General features: G+C 44.4%; 1 protein-coding gene and 1 pseudogene across 1 annotated transcript in view; both read left to right on the top strand.

Moving 5' to 3' along the window:
- Positions 1-25,751, top strand: part of LOC115382558 (ribonuclease inhibitor-like) — a 350,185-nt gene that overhangs the window by 43,738 nt on the left and 280,696 nt on the right. The window lies entirely within an intron of this gene.
- LOC115381055 (NLR family CARD domain-containing protein 3-like) lies at positions 1,526-24,525 on the top strand (annotated as a pseudogene).

The following is a 25,751-nucleotide window of genomic DNA, read 5'->3' as shown; positions in this document are numbered from 1 at the left end:
TCACCTGCTTGTCTGTCTGGATCCGGAAGTCCCACAGGATCTTGGCTCGATTGTTCTCGACCACCTTTGGAAGTGTCTCCCATCTTCACCCTGGGACCTCCAGTCCATACTCGGTACATATGTTCCTGTACACGATGCCCGCTACCTGGTTGTGCCGTTCCATGTATGCCTTGCCTGCCAGCATCTTACACCCAGCTGTGATGTGCTGTACTGTCTCTGGGGCTTCTTTGCGCAGTCTGCACCCGGGGTCTTGTGTGGTGTGGTAGATCCCGGCCTCTGTTGATCTTGTGTTAAGGGCCTGTTCTTGTGCAGCCATGATGAGTGCCTCTGTGCTGTCCTTCAGTCCGGCCTTTTCCACCAACTGGTATGTTTTCCCCATGTCAGCCACTTCTTCAATTTGTCGGTGGTACATGCCATGCAGGGCTTTGTCGGGGGAGGGGGCCACCCCGTTCCGAAGCTACGAGTGAGCCCCCCCCCCCACGTCCCACATCCGCCCCCCGAAGCTACGAGTGAGCCCCCTCACCCCACCCTCCTATTCAATATAAATTCTTGAACTGAATGTGTAGTTACTGATACCGTGCTGTTGGAAAACCAAAAGGCCAATTTAGTCCCAAGGAGTCTTGAAATAGGATACTGATAAGTATACTGCCAGTAAATTGATTTAAAATACTTCTGCAAAAACAAAATAAACCTGGAGTAGATATATCTGCATGAACGCCACCCTGTTCTTAAAGCTTGCATCCAGAGTTTTGAAAGAGAGAGGTTTTTTTAATCCAATGTCTCGAGGTTCCGCCCTCCCTCTGCTTTCGTGAGCTACCAAGCCACGCCCCTTTAACTGTGCTCACGCATTACCGAGCCCTACAGCATCCTACATGTTTAGCTTTTTACTGTGGATGTTCAGCAGACAATGGATATATCCGAGGTAAGCGTAAAGTCTGTCTGGCTGCGCGGACACGTTGATTCATAGCATGACAAAGCGGAAGCTCGAAATCTATTGGCTGAAGCTGACCGGCGCTTTTTCGGCTAACATGGGAGTCTATGAGATGAAGGCGGAGCTCATACATACATTTTTATATTGCTTTATGCTAATATTATAGTATCGAACCAGACTAACACATTTAAGCTGTTAGAAAATTATACATACACTGGAAACGAACGGAAACTAGGGACACGAGCTTTAAAGTGATTACCAATGACTGATTCATTTTTTTCCAGCACCCACAACACCAGAGGCAATGTGTGTGTGCATTCAAAAAGAAGAGTATGTCTGTGTAATATTGGTGCTCTTGTGTGAGTGTGTTTGTTCTTGTAAAGGTGATAGAGTGAGGACCAGTAACAGTTTAAGAGGACATCTTGAGAAGTCAAGACATTACATTCATTGTGGCATTCTCTCCATTTCTCTGTGCATGAATGTGTGTGTGTGTGTGTGTGTGTGTGTGTGTGTGTGTGTGTGTGTGTGTGTGTGTGTGTTTGCGTGCGCATTGAATAGGATTGTCCTGATTCTTGTTGATGCTTTCTCTCTCAGTTGACTGAACATGTCTGATGTGGACAAAGAGGAGGACAGATCAGAGTCTGATGACAGGTGAGAGATAAATAGTTAATATAGTTAAGTATAGTTACAGCAGGGGTAGACATGACCTGAAACAGTATTAGTATTAGAATGTGTGCAGACATTCTCAAATGTTTGAATCTATTAAGGTCAAATTAGTGAGTTTGTGTGTGTGTGTGTGTGTGTGTGTGTGTGTGTGTGTGTGTGTGTGTGTGTGTGTGTGTGTGTGTGTGTGTGTGTGTGTGTGTGTGTGTGTGTAGATTTGAGCAGCTTGGACACACGGCAGAGTCTTCAGGATCCTGGAGCTTGTCTATGAACAGTGACTGGCTCGAACATGAACCACCAGTCTTCAGTGTTGAACCTGGACCTTCAGACACAAAGTAAGAAACTGTTTCCTGTAATTTCCCACAAAAAAGATTGAGAGATGTTTTGATCACTTTCAGATTTGGCTCCAATATTGTGAAGCAGCGTGGTGGTTGAAGCTGGAGCTTTGTGTCTTTGCTCTGTTGTGTTGCTCAGAGTAAATGTTGCTTGGTGTCCACAGAGAGAAGAGGAGTGATGTTTGTGAGGAGCAGGATAAGTCCTGCTGTGTTTTGTGTCAGGAAGTCCTGAAGGATCCAGTCCGGTGGAGCTGTGGACACCAGGTCTGCAGAGAGTGCAGCAGCTCACACTGGGACCAGGGTTCTTCATCAGGAGCTTCTTGCTGTTCTCAATGTGAAGAAAGATCCAGAAGCGTCGCTGCACCAAGTAAGAGTGGACATGTGTCTCTGAGGGACTGGTTTGTCTTCACTGGACTTGTTGTTGTGTTGAAGAGTCATGAAAGCTTGTTTGTGTGCAGTCTGATTGTTGTTGTTGTCTTTGAGCAGGTGTTGGTCTGCAGCAGCTTCTAGAAGAACATAAGAAGAGTCTGAGGAGGAGATGTGAACGTGTGACTGAAGGAAGTGATGAAGCAGGAGGAGGAAGCCTCTTCAACAGGATCTACACTGAGCTCCACATCACAGAGGGACTCAGTGAGGAGCTTCAGAGGGAACCTGAGCTGAAGCAGCTAGAGACAGCTTTCAGGAAGGAGAGCCTCCATCACACTGCCATCAGGGTTCAGGACATCTTCCAACCCTCAGCCCAGCAGCTCAGACACATCCGAGTGGTTCTGACCAGCGGCGTGGCCGGCAGTGGAAAAACCTTCTCGGTGCTCAAGTTCAGTCTGGATTGGGCCGAGGGCCTGGAGAACCAGGATGTCAGTGTGCTGGTGGTGCTCTCCTTCAGGGAGCTGAACCTGCTGGGAGAGCGGCCGTACAGTCTCCTCTCGCTGCTGGCTGTTTTCCATCCCACGCTCCAGAAGGTGACGGCAGAGGACCTGGCTGTCTGCAAGCTGCTGTTCATCTTGGACGGCCTGGATGAAAGCAGACTTTCTCTGGACTTCAGCAGCAGCCAGCGGCTGCTTGACGTCTCCCAGCAGTCTTCAGTCAGCCTGCTGCTCACTAACCTCATCCGGGGGGATCTGCTGCCCTCGGCTCGGGTCTGGATCACTTCCCGACCGGCGGCGGCCCATCAGATCCCTCCAACATGTGTGGACAGACTGACAGAAGTGCGAGGCTTCACTGACGCCCAGAAGGAGGAGTACTTCAGGAGGAGGCTGAGTGATGAGGAGCTGAGCAGCAGAATCATCTCCCACATCCAGACGTCCAGGAGCCTCCACATCATGTGTGGAATCCCACTCTTCTGCTGGATCACTGCTACAGTTCTGGAGCACATGTTGAGCAGCGAGCAGAGAGGAGAGCTGCCCCAGACCCTGACTGACATGTACTCCCACTTTGTGCTGGTTCAGACACACAGGAAGAAGCTCAAGTACCACGAAGGACCTGAGACGGGTCCACAGGAGCTGACGGAGGCTGACAGGGAGCTTCTTCTGAAGCTGGGCAGGATGGCCTTGGAACATCTGGAGAAAGGAAACATGGTGTTCTACCAACAAGACCTGGAGCAGTGTGGTCTGGATGTGACTGAGGCCTCGCTGTTCTCTGGAATCTGTACTCAGATCTTCAAAAGAGAGTCTGTGATCTTCCAGAAAGTCGTCTACAGCTTCATTCATCTGAGTGTTCAGGAGTTTCTGGCTGCAGTCTTCTTGTTCCACTGTTTCACCAACAGGAAGACAGACGTACTGAGGACCTTCATCGGAGAAGAGGAGGAGGAGGAGGATGATGATGAAGATGATGATGATTATGAGTATGTTTACACTGACAATGATGATGATGACGAAAATGACAATGGTACTGGTGATGATGATGATGATAATAATGATGATGGTGATGATGATGATGACGATGATGATGACACTGCAGCAGCTGCTGCTGATGCTTTCCAGTCTCTGGACAATGTCCTGAAGAAGGTCCTTCAGAAATCCCTCAGAAGTCAGAACGGTCACCTGGACCTGTTTGTCCGCTTCCTTCATGGCCTCTCTCTGGAATCCAACCAGAGACTCTTGGAAGGTCTGCTGGGTCGGACAGAGATCAGTCTAGAAACCATCCAGAGAGTCATCCAGAATCTGAAGGAGATCAGGAGTCAGAAAATGTCTCCTGACAGATGCATCAACATCTTCCACTGTCTGACGGAGATGAAGGACCTCTCAGTACATCAGGAGATCCAAGAGTTCCTGAAGTCGGAGAACAGATTAGAGAAGGAACTCTCTATGATCCACTGCTCAGCTCTGGCCTACATGCTGCAGATGTCAGACCAGGTCCTGGAGGAGTTGGACCTGAAGAAGTACAACACATCATGGGAGGGACGACGGAGACTGATCCCAGCTGTGAGGAACTGCAGAAAGGCTGTGTGAGTCCACATGTCCTGATCAATATCTCAGTGATGTTTGTGGAAAGTAGTTCTTATTGTTCAACTGTTGAGATTTTCCTCATAATCTGTCATGAACAAAACGTCATTTGACTCGGCAGATTAGGTACAACAAAGTACTTGTTTTGCTATTTATCAGCTTTGAGTTATTAACTTTAAACTGAATTTCAACTATTCGAAATGAACATTTAATAAATTAGATTAAATTAGATTCGTTTATTTGAAAGGAGACTGCGCAAATTCATGAAACACATGATAATACAAGGTTAAAAAAGCCAGAATTTAGCCAAAAGGCTATTTTCAGGGATGTACGATATTGGATTTTTTGCCAATATCTGATATGCCGATATATCGAAACCTCCTTTTGGCCGATACCGATACTGACACCGATAATCACAAGGGTTTTTTTTTTTACGTTAAAGAAAGCTAAGTCTCTCCTGTACTGGAATTTACATGTTGCTCTTATTGTGACAGTCTTATTTGTTTAAGAAACACACATAAAACAAGACAAAAAACATTTGATTACCATTTGACTATGGAACTACTGTAACAACCTGGTGACAGACACAGAGCTCTGCAGTGCAAATAAATGAAGTGCTACATTTTATTTAAGAAGCTTTTCCAGATGGAAAACAATAATAATCGTAACTGAACTTGCAGGGTGCTTCCCTGAAATAATACTAACAAAGTGCTTCAACAAAAAACAGGCTGTGCAAAAAATTTAAACTAGCTAGCTCAGACCTAAAATGCCAGTCCATTTCAGTACCAGGAATGAGGATAAAGAACAAAACCATTTCAATTAAATTTTTTTGGTACACTATGAATGTCACCGTGCATGCCCAATTACTACGTCACCTTATCGACTGTGCTGATATGAAATTTTCATGTCTGCAGATACTGATAAACGTGTTTTAAAGCTTTTATCAACTGATACCGATATTGTGCCGATAATATCGTGCATCCCTAGCTATTTTTCATCTGTAGTCCCCTGGTCATGATGTAAAAAGGCATTTAAAAACATTTACACAAAGACAAACAGTTAATAGAACAAATAAACTCTAACACATAAAAGACAACCTGTTAAAAGGACAATCAAAAACATATCACAATAAAAGACATAGGTTCAAAACACACATAACAAGCATTTTCAGTGCTGACAGGTGTCAGTGTTGAACAGCCACAGTTTTAAGTGTTTTTTTTTCAGTGTTCTGGGAAGTGTTTTGTTGTTTAACCTCCTGAAGTATTGAGTTCCACTCACTCGCGCCCCTCACAGACCACGCTGACTGACCAAAAGCACTCTTGCGCAGAGGGATGACACAGTCTCCTCTGACAGAGCCACGGGTGACACGCACAGTTCTTTTTCTTTGACAGATGAACTCCGCCAAAGGGGCTGGAGCCAAACCATGCATTGTTTTGTAGATTAGACATAAAGCTGAACATTTTTGAAAACTGTCCCAGTTTAAAACTTTCTACTTTTTTAAAATTGCACAATGATGATAATGTCTTTATTTTTTGTCCAGAACTTTAATGGCTTGTTTGTATAAAGTTTGCAATAGCAGTTTGACTTTAGCAGTTTGACTTGCCTGAGACCAACTTGTTAGGCAGTAGTTGAAATGACTGAAAATCATTGAATGTAAAAATATTTTTGCTGCCTCAGCTGACATGTCATTTCGAATTGAGCGAAAGTTTGCAAGGCTCATTTTCACTTTTTTCAAAACTCTTTCAATGTGACCTTTAAAGGAGAGCTGTGAGTCTATCAGTAAACCCAGATATTTAAATTGGCTTACAATTTGCAACTTTTCTCCTGTAACAAATATGTCCGTTAGAGACACTGTTGGCTTTACTAAAAAAACATGCCAACAGTTTTAGAGACATTTAGTTGCAGACAAGACTCCTGCAGCCAAGTTGTGACACGAATCATAGCTTGAGTGAGCGACAATGTCCTTGGAACGAGAAATTATTCCAAAATGCCTTCTCAAAAATGACTGCTCTTATAAAAATTGAATCACAATTTCCAAAGTTCAGCACAGTTTTCAGCACTTGTATTCATTCATTATCTGCCGCTTCTTCCCTTTCGCGGTCGCGGGTGGCTGGAGCCAATCCCAGCTGCTGTGGGCGAAGGCAGGGTATGCCCTGGACAGGTCGCCAGTCTGTCACAGGGCTGACACATATATATACAGACATACAACCTAGGGGCAATTTAGGGTGACTAATTAACCTGAAATGCATGTTTTTGGACTGTGGGAGGAAGAGAGGGAGGAGAGAACCCACGCACAACATGCAAACTCCACACAGAAAGGCCTGAGCACCAGCTCAAACATGCACACACAAAGATGCATGCAAAAAATACATTGAACACAACAGAGGTGACTTGGCATCCAGGGAAAAATGAATTATAGAGCTTTTAGTAGAAAAATAAATTTAAAAAGTCTTACAAACATCCTCTTTTGTAACGTTTTTATCGTATATTCTTTTGCCTTCTAATTTAGCTTTCACTATACGGATCGACTCAGTGTTATCTTTGTCTGCAATTTGATTATCTTTTCATTCGCTGTGCAGTTAGTGCTGGTAGGAACGGCATGAAAAATCGAACTGGTTGGCCTGTCTTGTTAGTGTTTTGGTCACATGAACAATCTCAACTTTGCACAGAGTTTGTTGAAAGAGTCGGTCTGTGACAACACACTCACTGCTGCTCCTTGTCCAGCAGCACGGGGATGCACACACCTGTTCAGAGTTTCCAGTTCTTTATTATTCCACAATCAAAAATACCAAACACCAAGAATCCCCGGCTTCAGTCCAGGCAACAAAAACAACTGTCTGCCCGACAGCATCAAAACAATGCAGACTGTTTTCTGCCTCACGTCTGCAGTCCTCTGCTCATGAAACTCTCCCAGTTTCCGTCCCCACTGCCACGTCCAGATCCGTACAATGTCCCAAAGAGAGAACTGTGCAACGTCCAAGAGAGACATACGAAAAACTTTCATTCTGGTTCCTCTGAGGGTGATTTCTGGATGTGGAGAGATAACACCTTATAGATGCGTTTTGGACCACTTTTTGCTCAGTGGGGTCCCTTGTGATGAAGAGGGTTGTCAATTCACCAGTCAGTCTACGTCCCCACCCTCATCTATGGTGACCTAAGCTTTGGGTCATGACCGAAAGGACAAGATCCCGGATACAAGCAGCTGAAATGAGCTTCCTGTGTAGGGTGGCTGGGCGCTCCCTTAGAGAAAGAGTGACCACTAAATTCCACCGCGTACGTTTGTGCTGCGCTCCAGACCGCTGCGCTCAGCTCCGCTCCGTTTGTTCAAAACCCACCGCGTCCGCTCTGCTCCGCTGCGTCTCTGTTTCGCCCGGCCGGAGAAGCAGAGAAGTGCATGCGCTATTTACAATCGACCTCCTAAAGCTGAGCAGTCTGGGCCACACTGGCATCTTTCTCTGCACATCCTGGTAGAAAGGATGACTGGGGTCATATAAATTTTTATGATTCTCCACTTCCAAAATCAGCGTCTCTTCATCCTGGTTGTTGTGCTTCAACACGCTGAATTTCGTGCAACAGGATGCTGACATTCGGGCCTTTCAGAATAAAATGCATACATGGTCCTGAATATGTATTTTGTAGAAAACACAAAATTTATGGACAATAGCCTGCAAATGGGCCATATATGCAGCTGTGTAAACATTCAGAAACGTTCGACTATAACTTGATTACAGGCAAAACAGAAGTTTGTCAAATAAAATTTGATAGTGTGCTTTAATTTTTGTTTGCCCGCTTTTTAAAGTATATATTTTAATCAGTATGTTATGTATATTCATGATATATCTGACAATTAATGTGACGAAAAAAAAATGTCTTTTAACAGTTTAAAGTTTTTAATAAAGACAAAATGATTTTATTTTGTATAAAACCGGAGGTTGTTGGAGTTCTGTTTCCTGTTTGGTGCATCTGAACTGTGGAAATTTATGCGTACGGAGACCTGACGGACCGGACCGGAGAGAAAAATAGACCTTGGCTCTATTTTTGACTGACGGAGCGGAGCGGAGCAGAACGGAGGCTGTGGAATCAGCTACAGTCATTAAAATAGCAACGTATTTGCTGCGGCGGTCGGACCGGAGCTGAGCTGAGCGCAGACGGAGCGGACCGGAGGATGTGGAATTTAGGGGTGAGGAGCTCAGTCACCAGGGAGGAGCTCGGAGCACAGTGCTGGCACTGGGTCTGGGATAAATAACTCAAGGATTTGACCTACTTGGAGAGTGGTCTGATCTGCTTCACCCGTCCTTCACTACACTACCCTGCATCTTTGCTGCAGCACTCAGCCAAGCTTCCTGGCTGTCTATAAGCTCAATAAACCCCCTTCAACTTATTCTCCTTGTCCCAATTTCTGCTTGAGAACCTCTGACCCATGCACCGTAACAGTAAAACAACTACCGTATTGGCCCGAATATAAGACGACTCCGATTATAACACGACCCCTATTTTTCAAAGATCATTTTGTGAAAAAAAAAAATGCTGAAGACAATAAGGTCACTCCTAAAACAACTTTTTATCATACAATTATTATAAACTCAAAAACTCACAACTGAGATAACATTTCAGGAGATATAAAATGAAAAAAATATTACCACAGTATTGAATAAAAAATATATTCTTTCTCAAAATAAGAAACAATAACCAACAAATAAGAAGCCTCAAGGGGTCAAAACTGCATAAATAATGTAAATAACTGTCCAGTGCCTTCAGCTGAATCAGGCTCTGGTGGTGGGCATTCCCTCTTTCCGTTTTTCAGAGACGTATTCACTCACCCTTCTATCAGTCTCTCTGAAGCGTAGCTCCTGGGACCACGGAAAGCTTTTCTCATAGCGTTAGCATCTGTAGTGTTTTTTCTGTGCTCTCCAATAAGAACGAGGCTCTGCTCCACCAGATCTCCTGGCGGCTTGGCAGTAGTTTGATGACTCTGCTGCGTTGATCACCATCAGTTTAAAGTTGGTATCATAACTTCGCCTCTGTTGTTTGCTCAGTTGTCCAGCGTTCAGCCCCTTTGTTCCAGATGATCCGCCATTTTTCATCAGATCATTTGATCTCATTTCATCGCTCCACTCGCTCTCTGGTCAGTGATACTTTGGCTCCATCTAGCAGCGCGGATGCGTATTGACCATCTACCGTAAGTCCGCGATTATAACACGACCCCACTTTTGAGGATGCAATTTCTGGAAAAAAATATCGTCTTATATTCGGGCCAATACGGTATATTTGGGGAGAAATAGATCCTCTGACCGTTAATGGAACGAAGGTCCTTGATAGCAGCATGCAAAATGGCCTGGCGGGTTGGACAGCAAAGCACATTGAAGACCGGGGTCCTGCTAATTCTTTGATATTGGGGATTTTCCATATTGATTCTGTCCTCTCTCAGAATTTCAATTAGGAGACCAACAAGTGCAGAGAACCATTTGAGCAGAGACAGTGCGAGAAACTGAGTAGCACTGGTGCTTTCATGCCCTTCTTCAAGGCCAGTAAAGCAAATTTGTACTTTTTGTTCCTGTCTTCCATGTCGGCCAGCTTGAACTCCTTAGCATGGAGAACTTTGGCTGGTCGAGAGCTGAAAGCTTAGGCTGACATCTTGTCAGGTGATCATGTGACTCCTAAATTATATTCAAATTTTTTCATTCACATGTCAATTTCCTGCTTGCTGCTTTTGGCTTTTGTAGACATCATTATCTGCTATTATTTAACAGCTAAAATTTTTGGAATTCACCACCCAAAATTCTTTTCTACAGCCATCAGACCAACTGAAATTAAAATGCCTTTTTTTTATTTGGTTTTATTTAGTTCTTGCTCTTCTTTACACTTTTAACATCTGACAAAATACTCTTGTCAGGCTCAGGAGGAACATGAATAAAGAGCCTGCAGCACAGTGCAGAGGGAAAAGTTGGGGTTTTGGTACAGTGGGGCTGGTCTGATGTCAAACAGGACTAGTCCAAGAAAGTATCCTGTCTCATAACATCTTGATCTTTCTGTGCCTCATTACAGACTTCTTTTCAAACAACTCTCTGATTCTGAGTGTGAAGTGATCTCCTCAGCTCTGAAATCTGACCCCTCCCATCTGAAACATCTGAACCTGAGTGGCAACAATCTGGAGGATTCATCAGTGGAGATGCTGTGTTCTGGACTGGGGAGTCCAAACAGTAAACTGGAGACTCTGAGGTCAGTTCACTGTCTGAAGTTAGAACTTGTTGGAGTCAAATCACTGACAGGAGTTTAAGAGGATTCCAGGTGTTAGAGGGACAGAGAGTGGACTGAGCTCTGCAGCATATTAAGGCCCAATCCCATTTCTCTTTCTATCCCACCCCCTTCGCCCTACCCCTTGCCCTTACCCCTTTGAAATGGAGTGCTAAGGGGTAGGGCCAAAAGTAAACCCCTCCAAATTGGAACACCCCTTCAACAATCGCGTACGTCATCAGTAGTCACCACTGCCGATGACGTAGGCAGATGCGACAATTGTTTGCCAAAGAAGAATGTTTTTCTTACATTTTTAAATTTTATTAATTGACAAAATACTGACATTTATGAACTTCTTTCGTTGCGGACGACGCCATCTTGCCGATCTTGGAAGACTATCAGAGAAATCTGTCATCCAGTGGCGGCCGGTGGCGAGGGGCGCCTGTTTTGTTCGCCTTTACCGTGAATTGCGGGTGGGGTTATTTCACTTCCGCATTGGCGGGAGCGCTGTTTCCCAACCACGCATGTTTGGAATGCGCCTGGAATGCGCGGGTGTGGAAACGATCGCTCCTGACAATGCGGAAGTGAATTAACCCCACTCGCCAGTCACGGTCTAGGTTGACAAAACAAGCGCCCCTCGCCATCGACTGCCACTGAATCATACCCCTCCATTTGAAGTGTGCCTTGGGAGAATTTCCTTTTGGAGGAGTGACTGGCCCTCCTTCTTGGCCCTACCCCTATGTCATAATGACAATTGGGAAACTCCTACCCGTCCACGTGAACGCGTAAAACGAGATGTCGGGCCAAGGGGGAGGGCGAAGGGGTGAAATGGGATTTAGCATAAGCCTTGTTTCCACTGCACAGCCTGTGCCGGTACAGGACAGCCAGAATGGGTTGTTGTGCATTTCAATTGACGATAGTGCGGAAAGAAGTTCCCAACTGGTAACTTTTTTCGTAACCCCTCCATCGTGGCACCTGGCACAACAGAACGATTCGCATGAAGAGGAGGGACAAATCTGGAATCAGCTGATTGGTACTAATGGCTTTCACTCTTGGCAAACCCGCCATGTTCAAACAGCTCATTGGCTGTATAACCCCTCTGCTGTTTCCATGTGTTGCAATCCCACCGACAGTCCAGCCATGCTCCCTGGAGACATGACACAGAGTTAGGAAATGCCTTTCCACACTGTACCATCTTCCACTGGCACAAACTGCAAAATGGAAACGAGCAATTAGTGATCAGCATGTTGATGAGAGCTCTTCTCCTCCTGTTGGCTTCAGCTGTTTGGACTTTACATTTCTAAACTCTTCCAGTCTGAACCTTCTTCAGCTCTCAATGACTTCAACATCAAACTCTGTCCTCTAATCTCACTTCTTTCTCTCTTTATTCAGGTTGAAGAACAGCTGGATGTCAGAGATCGGCTGGTCTCTGCTGGTTTCAGCTCTGAAGTCTAACCTCTCCCTCCTGAAACATCTGGACCTGAGTTGGAACCCTCTGCAGGATTCAGCAGTTTCTCAGCTATGTGGTTTTCTGGAGAGTCCACTCTGTGGTCTGCAGACTCTGAGGTCAGACTCCATGTTTGAGTGTTTCAGTAAAGTAGTGTTGACACTGAGGTCAGACATCAGGCTGATCTGAGAGTGATCCACACTGAGGATCTCCAGGAGAAACGGAGCTTCTTCTCTGGTCTTCAGTCCTGTGACTGTGGCAGAGCCGTGTGCAGCTCCACATTTCAAAGCTTGCTAGAAGAAGAAAGCCGTTTCAGAGAAGATATGGACAACATAGTCTGATCAGTCTAATCTAAAGAGGATGAACTCCTCATTTCAACTCAGAATTAAAACCAAAGTTATAAAATATTCAGGAAACTATTCTTGAAGTATTCTGAGGTCTGTGTAGAAGAGAATGGAATCAAATATTCACACTTAAATATATATATATATATTTATATATACATACATATATATATATATATATATATATATATATATATATATATATATATATATATATACATATAAAGAAATGGAAGTTTAAAACATTTACAGTGAAGTAAAAACACACAGTACCTAACTGATCAAAAATAATTGTGTGTGTGTGTGTGTGTGTGTGTGTGTGTGTGTGTGTGTGTGTGTGTGTGTGTGTGTGTGTGTTCTCGTATTTCTATCCTTGTTGGGGCCAAATGTCCCCACAAGAATAGCAAAACATGGAACGACGTGCCTTGTGGGGACCTTTTTCCGGTCCTAAGTAGGAGAAACAGTGTTTTCTTGACCATGTTGTTGTTACTGAAAGAAGTAAAAGTGCAAAAACATTTCTTTAGGGTTAGGCTTTGTTGTGGTGTGGGTTAGGGTTAGGGTAAGGGTCAGGGTTAGGGGCTAGACATGAATGGGAGTCAATGGACGGTCCCCACGAGGATAGAAATACGAGACTGTGTGTGTGTGTGTGTGTGTGTGTGTGTGTGTGTGTGTGTGTGTGTGTGTGTGAGAGAGAGAGAGAGAGAGGGAGAGAGCATGAGAGAGATTTCGATTTTTAAAACACACTTTATTCACATTTCAAATAACCCTTTACATTTCCAAAACCATGTTCACAAGTTGTTAAAGCAGTTCACATATCAGGATCGGTCACAGACTCCCTCCATGGTTGAAAGCCTTCATCAGTCTCAGCAAACAGAATCCTCTACATGAAAAAAAAAGACTCATGGGAACTCATTTTATTCTATTTGTTCTTTTAGCTCTTTTCTCACTTTCTGCACCAGTTTTTTCAGTCTGTATTTCTTCCGATCTGTCAGCTCCACCCTGCCTTTGTACTCTATGTTGACTTCACCAAAATAAACAAAATCCTCCAGATCTGAAAAGTAGTCCTCCACCTTAACACCTTTTTTATTCTTGTTTTTTTCCAAGAATCTCTTCATTGCCATTGTCCCATAAGCACCCTCCTGGACCTCCTCGGCTGTTAAGTCCCAGTGATAATCTCCACCCTCCTCCAGAGAGTCTGTGGTCCCTCCTCCACCCTCTTCAGCTGAACTCTGATCAGTCTCAGTCTCCTGGGAACTCTCCAACTTTCTTTTATTTGGCTTGACCCTCTTTTCTTTAGCGCCGCCCACTTCTTTCTGTTTCCGTTTGTCTCGCAGCACCATCCTGCTGTTCTTCTCCTCCTCCATCTCCACATCCACCCTCACTCCTTCAGTCACAGGTTGCTCCAACACCTCCTGGCCTCCAGTCAGAACTCCACCTCCCTGAGAGTCCAGACCAGCAGCTCCACCCACAGGACCCTCCTGAGAGAGAGGCTGCTCCTCCTCTGCTCCACCTCCAACAGTCTGCTCTCCATCTATGCCTTCATCTCCTCCACCTCCTTCTTCTGCTTCAAGTCTCTCTCCACCCTTTTATTCCTGATCACCTCCTCCTCCACCCCTGTCATCTTCTCTGCCTCCCAGTGTTCAATTTGACATGAATTTTTCATTTCATTTTAGTTTTAGTCACTCACCAAAGGCTTGATTTAGTTAAAGTCACATTTTAGTTTTTTAGTTTAGTTTAGTTTTGTTTTAGTTAAAATTTAGTCTGTGGAAATTAGTTTTAGTTTTAGTCTTAATTTCAGTCTTGATGAAATTTGACAGTTTTGTTGTACTAGATAGATAGATAGATAGATAGATAGATAGATAGATAGATAGATAGATAACTTTATTGTCCCAGTAGGAAATTTGTCTTGGGCAAAGTGCAAAGTGCTACATCAACATACATATACACATAAAAACAACACAACATAAAACCACAGTAGCAGAAGTGCAAAAGGATTCGTGTCACGGTTGTAAAAACTCCACTGTAAGCATATCTTTAAAGGGGACGTTGATTGGCTGGTTTTGTTCATTCGTATTTAACTTCTAGCCCCCGCTAGAGGGCCTATACAGGATAACCGGCACTGAAAGCTTCTTAGATCTGTGTCTTTTAATGCGCCGCTTCCTTGCTTTTCCTCCCTCCTCCGAAAACGCTCTGTTCAGTTGACTCCATCCCAGTCTCATCCATGTGCACGTTCCACTCGCTGTGATTGGTCAAATCCATTTTGCCAGTACGGAAGTCGAGATAACTGACAAGCGTTGTCATATCAGCTGTTTGTGAAATGGCACATTCCTCAGAAATCCAGCCTTAACTTTTGAACATGTTGTGCCTCTTCTGTGTAATCACTTCCATTTAATTTCGCGTTGCGTTCAAGGACCTCCTCGGCGGTGTGGTGCATTCAAAGACAGTTGGTGACGACTGCTGGCTCTCCTCTGTGACTCAGACGTGTAAACAGCTGATTGTAAACATATTTATTTGCGTCTACAGTGTTTCCTGCAGGATAAAAGTTTAGCCAGGGGGGAACGTGTGTGTGTCGGGAGGGGGGGGGCAGCGTTGCCGAGCAGCGCGCTGCTCACACGGAGTGTCCAAGCGGCCGCCGCTGCTGCTCCGCGGTGCACAACTGCTAATAAGCCTCAAACGCGGCGCTTTTTTTTTTTTCCCTGTCCTTTGTCCGGGCGCTGCAGCGCGAGCGGGGCGCCCGGACTGAAAAGGTCTGGCAGACACCCTTATGAGACGGTTGTATTTTCACTGACCTGCTGCAGTGACGCTGCTCTGATAATAAACATGCTACGTCTTGGTATAGCATACGATGTGCTATTATGCTAGGATAACTCCGATGCACCACAGACATGCTGCACTACGTTTTCGTTTCAACTTGTAGTGATCCCACACTTTGCGTCCCAAAACGCTGCCTTTCCAGGATATCCAAATAAACATTTTCTGGGAGCCATGTTCTCTGGATCTAACACCAACACACTCACACCAGGCACAGAGAAGGCAGGGCCGAGGCTGAGCATGACCATATAAGGAAGCCAGGATCACATTTACGTCACACCGGTCCCGGCTTGAAAAAAACTCAGTGAAGCAGAGCGTTCACAGCCAGTCAGAACTGTTTTCAGGGCTTGCGGGCGAAGACATGTACCGCATTACTCGACACTTTGGTGTCGTTTCACATTGGTATCAGACTATTTAATAGTGTTTACAGGTTTTAAAAAAAAGGGCCACTGATCAACGTCTCCTTTAATTATGTTTAGATATTTAAATGTAGAATGTATCATATAACTCTTGTATCATAAATATGAAAATCTATGGCTTGTTGGAAAAAAATTAAATACATCAACTTCAGATTCTTTCAGTAAATTCTTACAACAAATGACAGCCTGCAAGAAAAAAGCTCCAATCATAATGCAATTTAAAAATCTGTGCCTGATGTTTATAACAATAGAGTCTGTCCAACCTGGCCACAGAGACCTGATTATCCTTCATATGTGCCCAGGAGTACTGCCTGCTGTCGCCATGCTTAGAGCGCCACACATCGGTCAGCTCATAGGTCTCAATGATCTGTTTCAGCTTTCTCCTTGACTGCGCATTCGGTTCCAGATGGTTTCTGTCCAAGTCAGTAACAGTGCAATTAAAGTCACCCCCACAAATCAGAAAGTCCGTTGAAACACAAGTTGAAAGTGCATCGGCTAGATCCTCTAAAAAAACACACCGCTCACCAGGGTTAACTGGTGCATACACATTTAAAAGAGTCAGGGTATGGAGAGCCATGGAGAGCTGCCTTCTGCAGCTCACGATGTGCAGGAGTTCAGGGTTTTTGCAGCCAGAGGACAGCTTCCTCAGAGCAGACACCACTTTTCTAAATCTGGACAGGGCATTAATAATGTCCACGTCTCTTATGCATGGAGGAACGTTGCCCAGGATGACTTTTTTAGCCGGTGTGGTCAGAGGCAAGACTGGAACCAGCAGGTCTCTGATCACCACCAGCTGCGATGATGGTGTTTGTGTTTTCCTCCTCAGTCACACACATTAGCACAGCTTCATTCATCCTGGCAGCTGATGATGTTGGCTGCTCCAGTAATCCTTGCCGCTGCACTTACACAATCCTCCACCAAGCAAGAAAAGTCAGGTTTCATTCTGAAACCGTGCTTCCTGGTTACCCTGGTGTAGTCCATCGTGCTAACAGTGAGCACACTGCTAGTGGCACCACAGACCCACCAGACCAGGAACCAGTCCAGAAAACCTCTCAGTCACCAAACCTCACCTCACACAGCTCACTGAGCTGCATGAGGCTCTGGAAACCTTTGAACAGGTGAGAACAGTCTGAAAAACTCACTTTGCCTGAACAGACTCTGCTCAGTCACTCTGCAGCCACTCCAACAGCTCTCACTCCCAGCATGCACCAGGAGAGAGAGAGGACTGACCTCTGCAGCATATCGATGAGAGCTCTTCTCCTCCTGTTGCCTTCAGTTGTTTGGACTTTACATTTCTAAACTCTTCCAGTCTGAACCTTCTTCAGCTCTCAATGACTTCAACATCAAACTCTGTCCTCTAATCTCACTTCTTTCTCTCTTTATTCAGGTTGGAGAACTGCAGGATGTCAGAGATCAGCTGTTCTTCTCTGGCCTCAGCTCTGAAGTCCAACCCCTCCCTCCAGAAACATCTGGAATATCTGGACCTGAGTGGGAACCGTATGTGGGATTCAACAGTTGAGCAGCGATGTGATTTTCTGGAGAGTCCACTCTGTGATCTGCAGACTCTGAGGTCAGACTCCATGTTTGAGTGTGTTTCAGTAAAGTTGTGTTGACACTAAAGGTCAGACATCAGGCTGATCTGAGAGTGATCCACACTGAGGATCTCCAGGAGAAAGGGAGCTTCTTCTCTGGTCTTTAGTCCTGTGACTGTGGCAGAGCCGTGTGCAGCTCCACATTTCAAAGCTTGCTAGAAGAAGGAAGACGCCGCAGAGAAGAAATGGACAACAAAGATCAGTCTGATCAGTCTCATCTAAAGAGGACGAACTCCTCATTTCAGCTCAGAATTAAAACCAAAGTTAGAAAATATTCAGGAAACTATTCTTGAAGTGTTTGGAGGTCTGTGTAGAAGAGAATGGAATCAAATATTCACACTGGAATGTAAAAAAAAAGAAATGGAAGTTTAAAACATTTACAGAGTAAAAACACACAATACCCAACTCATTAAAATAATTGTGTGTGTGTGTTTGTGTGTGTGTGTGTGTGTGTGTGTGTGTGATAGAGAGAGAGATTTTTTTTTTATTTATAAAATACACTTATTCAGTTTTCAGTGTTACAGTGCATGTCAGACATTTAAAAAAATAATCTATTCAGAATCAAAAATGTGCAAAGTGAAGTTCGTCATTGTCCATACATTGTGTTCCTTTTAAAAAACTGCTGAACCAGATGGAGCAGACGCAGCCGGGCAGGCCCTGATCATGTGTTCCTCCTGTCCACAGCCGAAACATTTCATGCCAGCTGAGCGAAAACAACGTAATCATAATCATTTACTCTCACGCGGAAGCTGAGGTCCAGCTCCTCATTCTGGTTAATGAGTATCATAAATACGTGTCTTCTGTGGCACACAGCATTCTTCTGCAGCTGAGACTTACATCCAGACAGGATGTCCTTCACGGAGGACACTGCTTTTCCAATCTGGACAGCTCGCGCATCAGAAGCTCATCTGGCACGAAGGGAGGGACGACTTCAACATCAAACTTTGTCCTCTAATCTCACTTCTTTCTCTCTTTATTCAGGTTGGAGAGCGGCTGTATGTCAGACGTCAGCTGTTCTGTGGCCTCAGCTCTGAAGTCCAACCCCTCCCTCCTGAAACATCTGGAACATCTGGACCTGAGTGAGAACCTTCTGCAGGGTTCAGGAGTTGAGCAGCTGTGTGGTTTTCTGGAGAGTCCACTCTGTCGTCTGCAGACTCTGAGGTCAGACTCCATGTTTGAGTGTGTTTCAGTAAAGTAGTGTTGACACTAAAGGTCAGACATCAGGCTGATCTGAGAGTGATCCACACTGAGGATCTCCAGGAGAAACGGAGCTTCTTCTCTGGTCTTTAGTCCTGTGACTGTGGCAGAGCCGTGTGCAGCTCCACATTTCAAAGCTTGCTAGAAGAAGAGAGGAGCTGCAGTGGATCATTGACTGTGAACCTCTGACACGCTCCATGTTGACCTTCAGCTTTCAAAGCAGGCTGATCTCTCCTGGATCAAGCTGTCACTGATCTCCCAGCTGGCGCTCCAAACTGTGTTCGAGGTGACGGGGTTTCTTCAAGAAAATGTCTCATAAACAGGTAACGCTTCCTTTCACAGTACTGTAATAACCATGTATTAACATGGTAATTGCAAGGTAAGTACCATGTAATAAGGAGAAGTTACTGTAAAGTTACCATGTAATTACAGGGTAACTATGTTGCTAATTACCTAGTGCTTTTAGAGTAACTACCAAGCCAATTCCAGGCAAATACCAAGTAACTACCTGGTAGTAAGTATTAATTACTGGGTAATTATAATGTATATAGCAACTATGTTGTTGATTGCCAAGTACTTGCTAAGTAATTGCTAAGCAATTACCATGTAATCACTGGTGCAAGTGTGTGTGGTAATGCGAAAGTTTCCTAGTAACGGGCTAAATAATGAGTAATTACCATGTAATAACATGGAAACAGACCTCACTTCCTTTTACAGTACAAATCCACTTTAATAACTATGCAATTTTGAGGAAGGTATTTTTGCAGTTCCTGGGTAATGAATAAGTAGTTACCAGGTCATAGTGTGGAAACAGGCCTCACTTCCTTTTGCAGTATAGTTCAACCGTAATTACCAGGTAAATGTACTGGGAAATACTAAGAAGTTACCAGGTAAGTAGTAGAAACCACTTGACTACTAGGGAAATACATGGCATACACAGCTAGCAGTACCTAGTAATACCTAGTAAAAAATATTAATTTTCCAGTGATTACATGGTAATTACTTAGCAATTACTTAGTAAGTACTTGGCAATTAACAACATAGTTGCTATATACATTATAATTACCCAGTAATTAATACTTAGTACCAGGTAGTTACTTGGTATTTGCCTGGAATTGGCTTGGTAGTCACTCTAAAAGTACTAGGTAATTAGCAACATTGTTACCCTGTAATTACATGGTAACTTTACAGTAACTTCTCCTTATTACATGGTACCTACCTTGCAATTACCATGTTAATACATGGTAATTACAGTACTGTAAAAGGAAGCGTTACCCATAAACAATATGGCATAGTCAGTTATTACTGTTACATAAAGTGGTGTTTATTTCACTACTCCAAAAGACCAAAGAGGAAATTAAACAAAAAAGAAAACACAGGACCAAAGGAAATTATTTACACTGTTAGTTGAGGCTTTGGTGTTGTCTGAATTCTTACGCAGCTTCTTCCTGCAGCCAACACAAAGGAAGAACAACATGTTGACCAATCCAGGTCAGGCTTCTTGGTCTGGTAGGAACTCTCCTCCAGCTCCCTAATCCAGCCAAAAGAAAGCCAAGAAGAAAGTCATGTTTCTCATCAGACAAGCCCTCTCAGTACTGTACCTGCATCTGTACAACTTTCTGACTCTGTTTCACACTATCTCTAACTCTGCCAAAAATTCTCTGACTCTGTCACCAACTGTCCCAAAGCTCCAACTTCAACAAGCCAAAATGGCTACCTCAAGCCTCATTTCCGCTGTCGGTGGACGGTAAAGGTTGTTCCTGAACAGTATGCGTCTGTGAACTGCTTCTCTGGTCCGTGTCCCCACTGCAGTCAGCACGGTTTGAATGCAGATGGGTTGTGAAGGACGCAGGTAGCTGACATCAATTCAATTCAATTCAATTCAATTCAGCTTTTATTTATGAAGTGCCAATTACAACATAGTCGTTTCTAGACACTTTAACAGAGAAAACCCAACAGATCCACATGAGCAAGCATAAGCAACTGTGGAAAGGAAAAACTCCCTTTTAACAGGAAGAAACCTCTGCAGAACCAGGCTCAGAGGTGGCGGCTTTCTGCTGTCCGGTTGGGGTGAGGGGACAGAAAGAGAAGGAGATAGGACAGACAGTTTCTTGTATCTACGTACAATTCATATATAAACACAGAGTACATAGGCTACAAGAGGAACAATCATCAATGACATGTAGAAATACAATGAAATTACAATGAAATTACATGGGAAGAAGGGAAAGGAGCAGAACTTGGAGCTGGTTCCCCATGGTAGGAGCCCAGGGTTAAGTAAACGCTTACACCCACTGGGTCCAAGTTTCCTCAATTAATCAGTGGAGCAGCTGTTTTGTTTGATGCCCGATTAGAATTGAATGCACCCATTGAATCCAGCCTGTCTCAATGGATCAGCCGCAATTGATGTTCTGTCTGCGATCCCTCAAGCACGGCTCTAGTCCACCTAAGAGACAGCCTCTTCATCCAGGGTTTTGGTGTTCTGACTTTTTGGTCTCCCATAGTGGAAAGAGAGAGAGAGGGGGAGAGATCATTGTATTTCCATTGAAGTGGTTCACAGATTTATACAATAAATCCACAACTCATTTTCCCAACATCACCTTACAGAACAGTTACATAATAGGAGAGAGAGAGAGAGAGAGAGAGAGAGAGAGAGAGAGAGAGAGAGAGAGAGAGAGAGAGAGAGAGAGAGAGAGAGAGAGAGAACGCGACCCCTAACTCTATGCTTTATTGAATAGAAAGGTCTTCAGCCTGGTCTTAAAGCAGACTGAGTCAGCCTCCCTTACAGACACTGGGAGCTGGTTCCACACAACAGGAGCCTGATAGCTAAAGGCTCTACCTCCTGTTCTATTTTTAGAGAACCTGGGAACCTCCAGCAGACCAGCACTCCTGGGACAGTATGGGACTAACAGCTGTTTAAGATATGATGGGGCCTGGTTGTTTAGGGCTTTATAGGTTAAGAGGAGGATTTTGAATTCTATTCTAGATTTAATGGGAAGCCAGTGAAGGGAAGCTAATATTGGGGTGATATGATCTCTCCTACTAGTTCTTGTGAGAACTCTTGCTGCAGCGTTTTGAACGAGTTGGAGATTTTTTAGGCAGTTATTGGGGCCCCCTGATAACAAAGAATTACAGTAGTCTACTCTGGGCATGGATTAATTTCTCAGCATCGCTTTGAGTCAGCATGTTCCTGATTTTAGAAATATTACCCAGGTGAAAGAAGGAGGACCTGCAGACCTGTTTAATGTGGGAGTTAAAGGATAAGTCTTGGTCAAAGATCACTCCTAGGTTCTTCACAGTGTTACTGGGAGTTAAAGGTGCTGTAGGCAGGATTTTGCTAGTCACTGCTAATTTTTCTGGGTTTTCTTTGGATTAAATGTCAGAGTATCCATTGATAATCCTTTAGGAGTGTAGCATAATTGAACTACCGCGAGGGCGCAGCGTTTCCATCTGTCTCTGTTCTGAGCTTAAAAGGACTCTCGACAGCTCCAGGTATCTTCGACCAATCAGAAGAGCCCATGAGGCTCTAACTGTGATTGGTTGAGGGGCGTTCGTCGCGCGTTCTTGTGGGAGGGGCTTAACATGCGTAAGGGCGTGATGTCAGAGAAAACAGGACCGGATTGGCTATGCTGGGTTTCAAATCGCCATCTTAGATGGGTCAAATCGCCATCTTGCTTAGGTAACCCTAAGCAAGATGGCGGAGATGCGGAATCCTGCCTACAGCACCTTTAAAGCAACACCATCTAGGGTCAGTATTTGATTAAATCATTTTTCCCTCAGGTGTTTTGGGCCAAATAAAATAACTTCTGTTTTATCTGAATTTAGCAGGAGAAAATTATGACTCATCCACATCACGGCGCTTCGCTCTCCAGCAGTCGCTCCTCAGCGGCTCTGCTCAGCCCAAAGTGAACCGGAATGTGGTCTGGGTTGAGCACAGGCCTTTGGGTTCAATCCACAACTTTTCTCAGTGGAAATGCACAACAAACCGTCCTGTATCATACCACACCGCCAAAAGAGGTGCTGTGGAAATTTGGCTTTATATTTGATAAGCCCCTCCTACTTGGCCAGATCATATTAAACACTTAAATAACAGAAAATATAAATAATTAGTACGAAAATCCAATGCAGCTGGTCAGGTGGTCATTTTCTCGCCCAGCGTCCCAATGAGGCTGTGCCTGTAGGAGCACCTCGGTTTGGAGAGGTGGATGTCTGTCTCAGTGAAGCGTTGCAGCAACACAGCGTCTGGTGAGTCTGTCGTCTGTAGTGTCCATGGTATGAGAGCCGATGTGAAGAAGTAGGGCTGTGGAGTGTGAAACCTCAGCTGAACTGTTTTCGGGAGGGATCGTGGTGAGGTTGTTGCACAGGTGTGGTGAAACGGGGAGTGTGCACTCAGTGATAGGCCGCTCCATCACACTGCATGGCTTTCTGTCCAGACACCTTAACTGTTGACATGTCCTCCACTGGACTCCACTTCTGTTTGGTGTTCCAAAAGAATGAAGATCAAATCAGAGAGAAGAAGAACTGTCGTTCCTCTTTCAGTTCCTCAGATGTGCAACCCCCTTTGCAAGAAGAAATGGACAACGGTCAGTGTCATCTCGGCAGGATTAACTCCTCATTTCAACTAAGATTTAGAGTGAAAGTTAGAAAATATTCAGCAAACCAATGTTGAAGGATTTGCAGCTCTTCAGAAGTTGAGATTAAATATTCACATTTGAACAACATAAAAAATTGTTTACATTTCCAGAAGAAAAACAACATAACTCATCAAAACTCATCTGAATATGTCTATGTGATTGTATGATCGTGCATGTATTTGTATGCATGTCACATGCAGATGTTGGAGAGACAGAGGACTGAGCGCCGCAGCATATTGATGAGAGCTCTTCTCCTCCTGTTGGCTTCAGCTGTTTAAACTTTACATTTCTAAACTCTTCCAGTCTGAACCTTCTTCAGCTCTCAATGACTTCAACATCAAACTCTGTCCTCTAATCTCACTTCTTTCTCTCTTTATTCAGGTTGGAGAGCTGCTGGTTGTCAGAGATCAGCTGTTATGCTGTTATGTCAGCTCTGAAGTCCAACCCCTCCCTCCTGAAACATCTGGAACATCTGGACCTGAGTGACAACTGGCTCATGGATTCAGGAGTTGAGCAGCTGTGTGGTTTTCTGCAGAATCCACTCTGTCATCTGCAGACTCTGAGGTCAGTTGACTGTCTGTTCCTGTTGTAGAAGGAGAAATGTTTGTCAGCAGCTGTGATCTGAGACTCTGATCCTGCAGTGAGAGAGTGGACTGAGCTCAGCAGCAGCTGGCTGGTGTGTGTGGACATGAGGAGGAGTGTGAATGTTGTGCTGACATGTGGATGATGTGTGTGATGAAGATCCACAACAACAGAACAGCTCATTGATCAGGACTCAGTAATGTGGAGCTGCTCATTTCTCCATCAACACATCTGATTGGTTCCTCCTCATTGATTCTGCTGCTTTCTCACTTTATTCAGGTTGGAGGACTGCGGTTTGTCAAGGATCAGATGTTCTTCTCTGGCCTCAGCTCTGAAGTCCAACCCCTCCCATCTGAAGGAGCTCGACCTGTGGAAAAACTATGTACCTGATCCAGATTTGCAGCAGCTGGTTGATCTTCAGCAGAGTCCAGACTGCAGCCTGCAGGGTCTGAGGTCAGTAGATGGTTGGAGTGAGTCCATGCTGCTTTCAGCAGGTTTGGACTAAACACAGTCAGTGTGAGAACAAAGATCCAGTGTTTGACTCTCAGTGAGGCTGTGAGAGGAGAACGCTGAGCAGCTTCAGGATTGGACAGCAGAGGACACACAGTCAGCCAATCAGAGGAGCCACAGGCTTGTTGTGTTGGTGTGACAGTGGTGGTCCTTCATGAGCTCTGAGCTGCTGACTGCTGCTCTGAACAGGACTGAAGTCCTCACTGCTTCACAGAGACTCTGATCATCTCCTCTCATCTCTCTGCAGCTGGAAGAACTGAGAGCAGAGCTTCATCCAGCAGTGAGTGACAGAGGAACCAGCAGAGGATCTGCAGATTGTCAGCGGTGGAGTGTGAAGAGCTGAGGTCAGCATCAAAACAGGGTTCCTCCTCCTGGCCTTCTAAATATGTGCCATTATATTTTGAAATGAGAAATACTGTTCAGTTAATAAAAAGAGATAAATCTGCTGCCTCTTCATTACTGGTGTGTCAGTGGGCAGTCGACTCGCTGTGTGTTTAGAAAACTGGTATAAAAATTAGGCTGCAGGGTAAATGTTGAATATATATCAGTCAAACTAGAAAAATACAGTCTAAATATTCATTCTGATTAGGATGGAAATCATGTGGTTCAGGACTATCCATCGAAGAGCTCGACAGCTCTCGAGTTGTCACCTATTGAAACCAGCTCACAGAAACTGATTCTGATTTGTGGACTTCTCTCCCAATAACAGAAGCTTCAGCCAAGAGTTTTCCTTTCTTTCTTCTTCTTTTTTTTTGTGTCTTAATAACAGAACGTCTTTGTTTTGTAAGCATTCCCCTCGACCTCTACACTTTTGTTCCCCCTCGTCAAACTCATCAAATACACAATCCAACAACCCCAAAACACTCTGGAGGACACGTTATAATCCGCACATTCACCACGCTGTGAAATATTAATGCAAAATTACCAGATTGAGTTGTTTATGTGAAGATTGCTAAGACGGAACTACTTACTAAACATGGCGTCTGGGCGTAGTGATTTCAAAAGAAAAAGTAGTTCCCAGTATTTGCTTCAGTGTCGTAACGCTACAATATTATTTGTTGGTGTTCCACAGCGTAGTGAATGTGCGGATTATAACGTGTCCACCAAAGTGTTTTGGGGTTGTTGGATTGTGTATTTGATGAGTTTGACGAGGGGGAACAAAAAATACCATTCACTTCCATTGTGTCCGTCCCCAAAACCTTCCCCGACTCACCTCTGAATAAACAACAGCTCGCCCTCACAGAAAAAGTAAGTATGCTGTTCGAAATGACTAAGGAATTGTGCTAAATGGGCCAATTTGCCCAAAATGTTGAAGTATTGCTTTAAGAAAAAAGAGCCCATAGTCCCACTCCAACCCATGTGAAGCTTTCTCCACATCAAGAACAGCGGGTAGAGTGGAACCATAAAGAATATAAGATAAACGCCTGAGAAAATGAATGACAGCCTGACAGTCTGGTCCTCGGCTTCAACTGAAGGTAAGATCATCTCCAGACGACCAGCTGGGAGATCATTTCACTTTCTACACTTAAGTGATACGAGCTCCATTCCAGAGGGTTTTTATCCTGCTCAGGAATAAGAGAGATGACTGCTGGTCACATAGACGGAGAGAGG

Source organism: Salarias fasciatus, chromosome 3 (assembly GCF_902148845.1).
Source record: "Salarias fasciatus chromosome 3, fSalaFa1.1, whole genome shotgun sequence".
Classification (NCBI taxonomy): domain Eukaryota; kingdom Metazoa; phylum Chordata; class Actinopteri; order Blenniiformes; family Blenniidae; genus Salarias; species Salarias fasciatus.
Note: the sequence above shows the minus strand (reverse complement) of the source record. Positions and strands in the feature narration are given on the sequence as shown.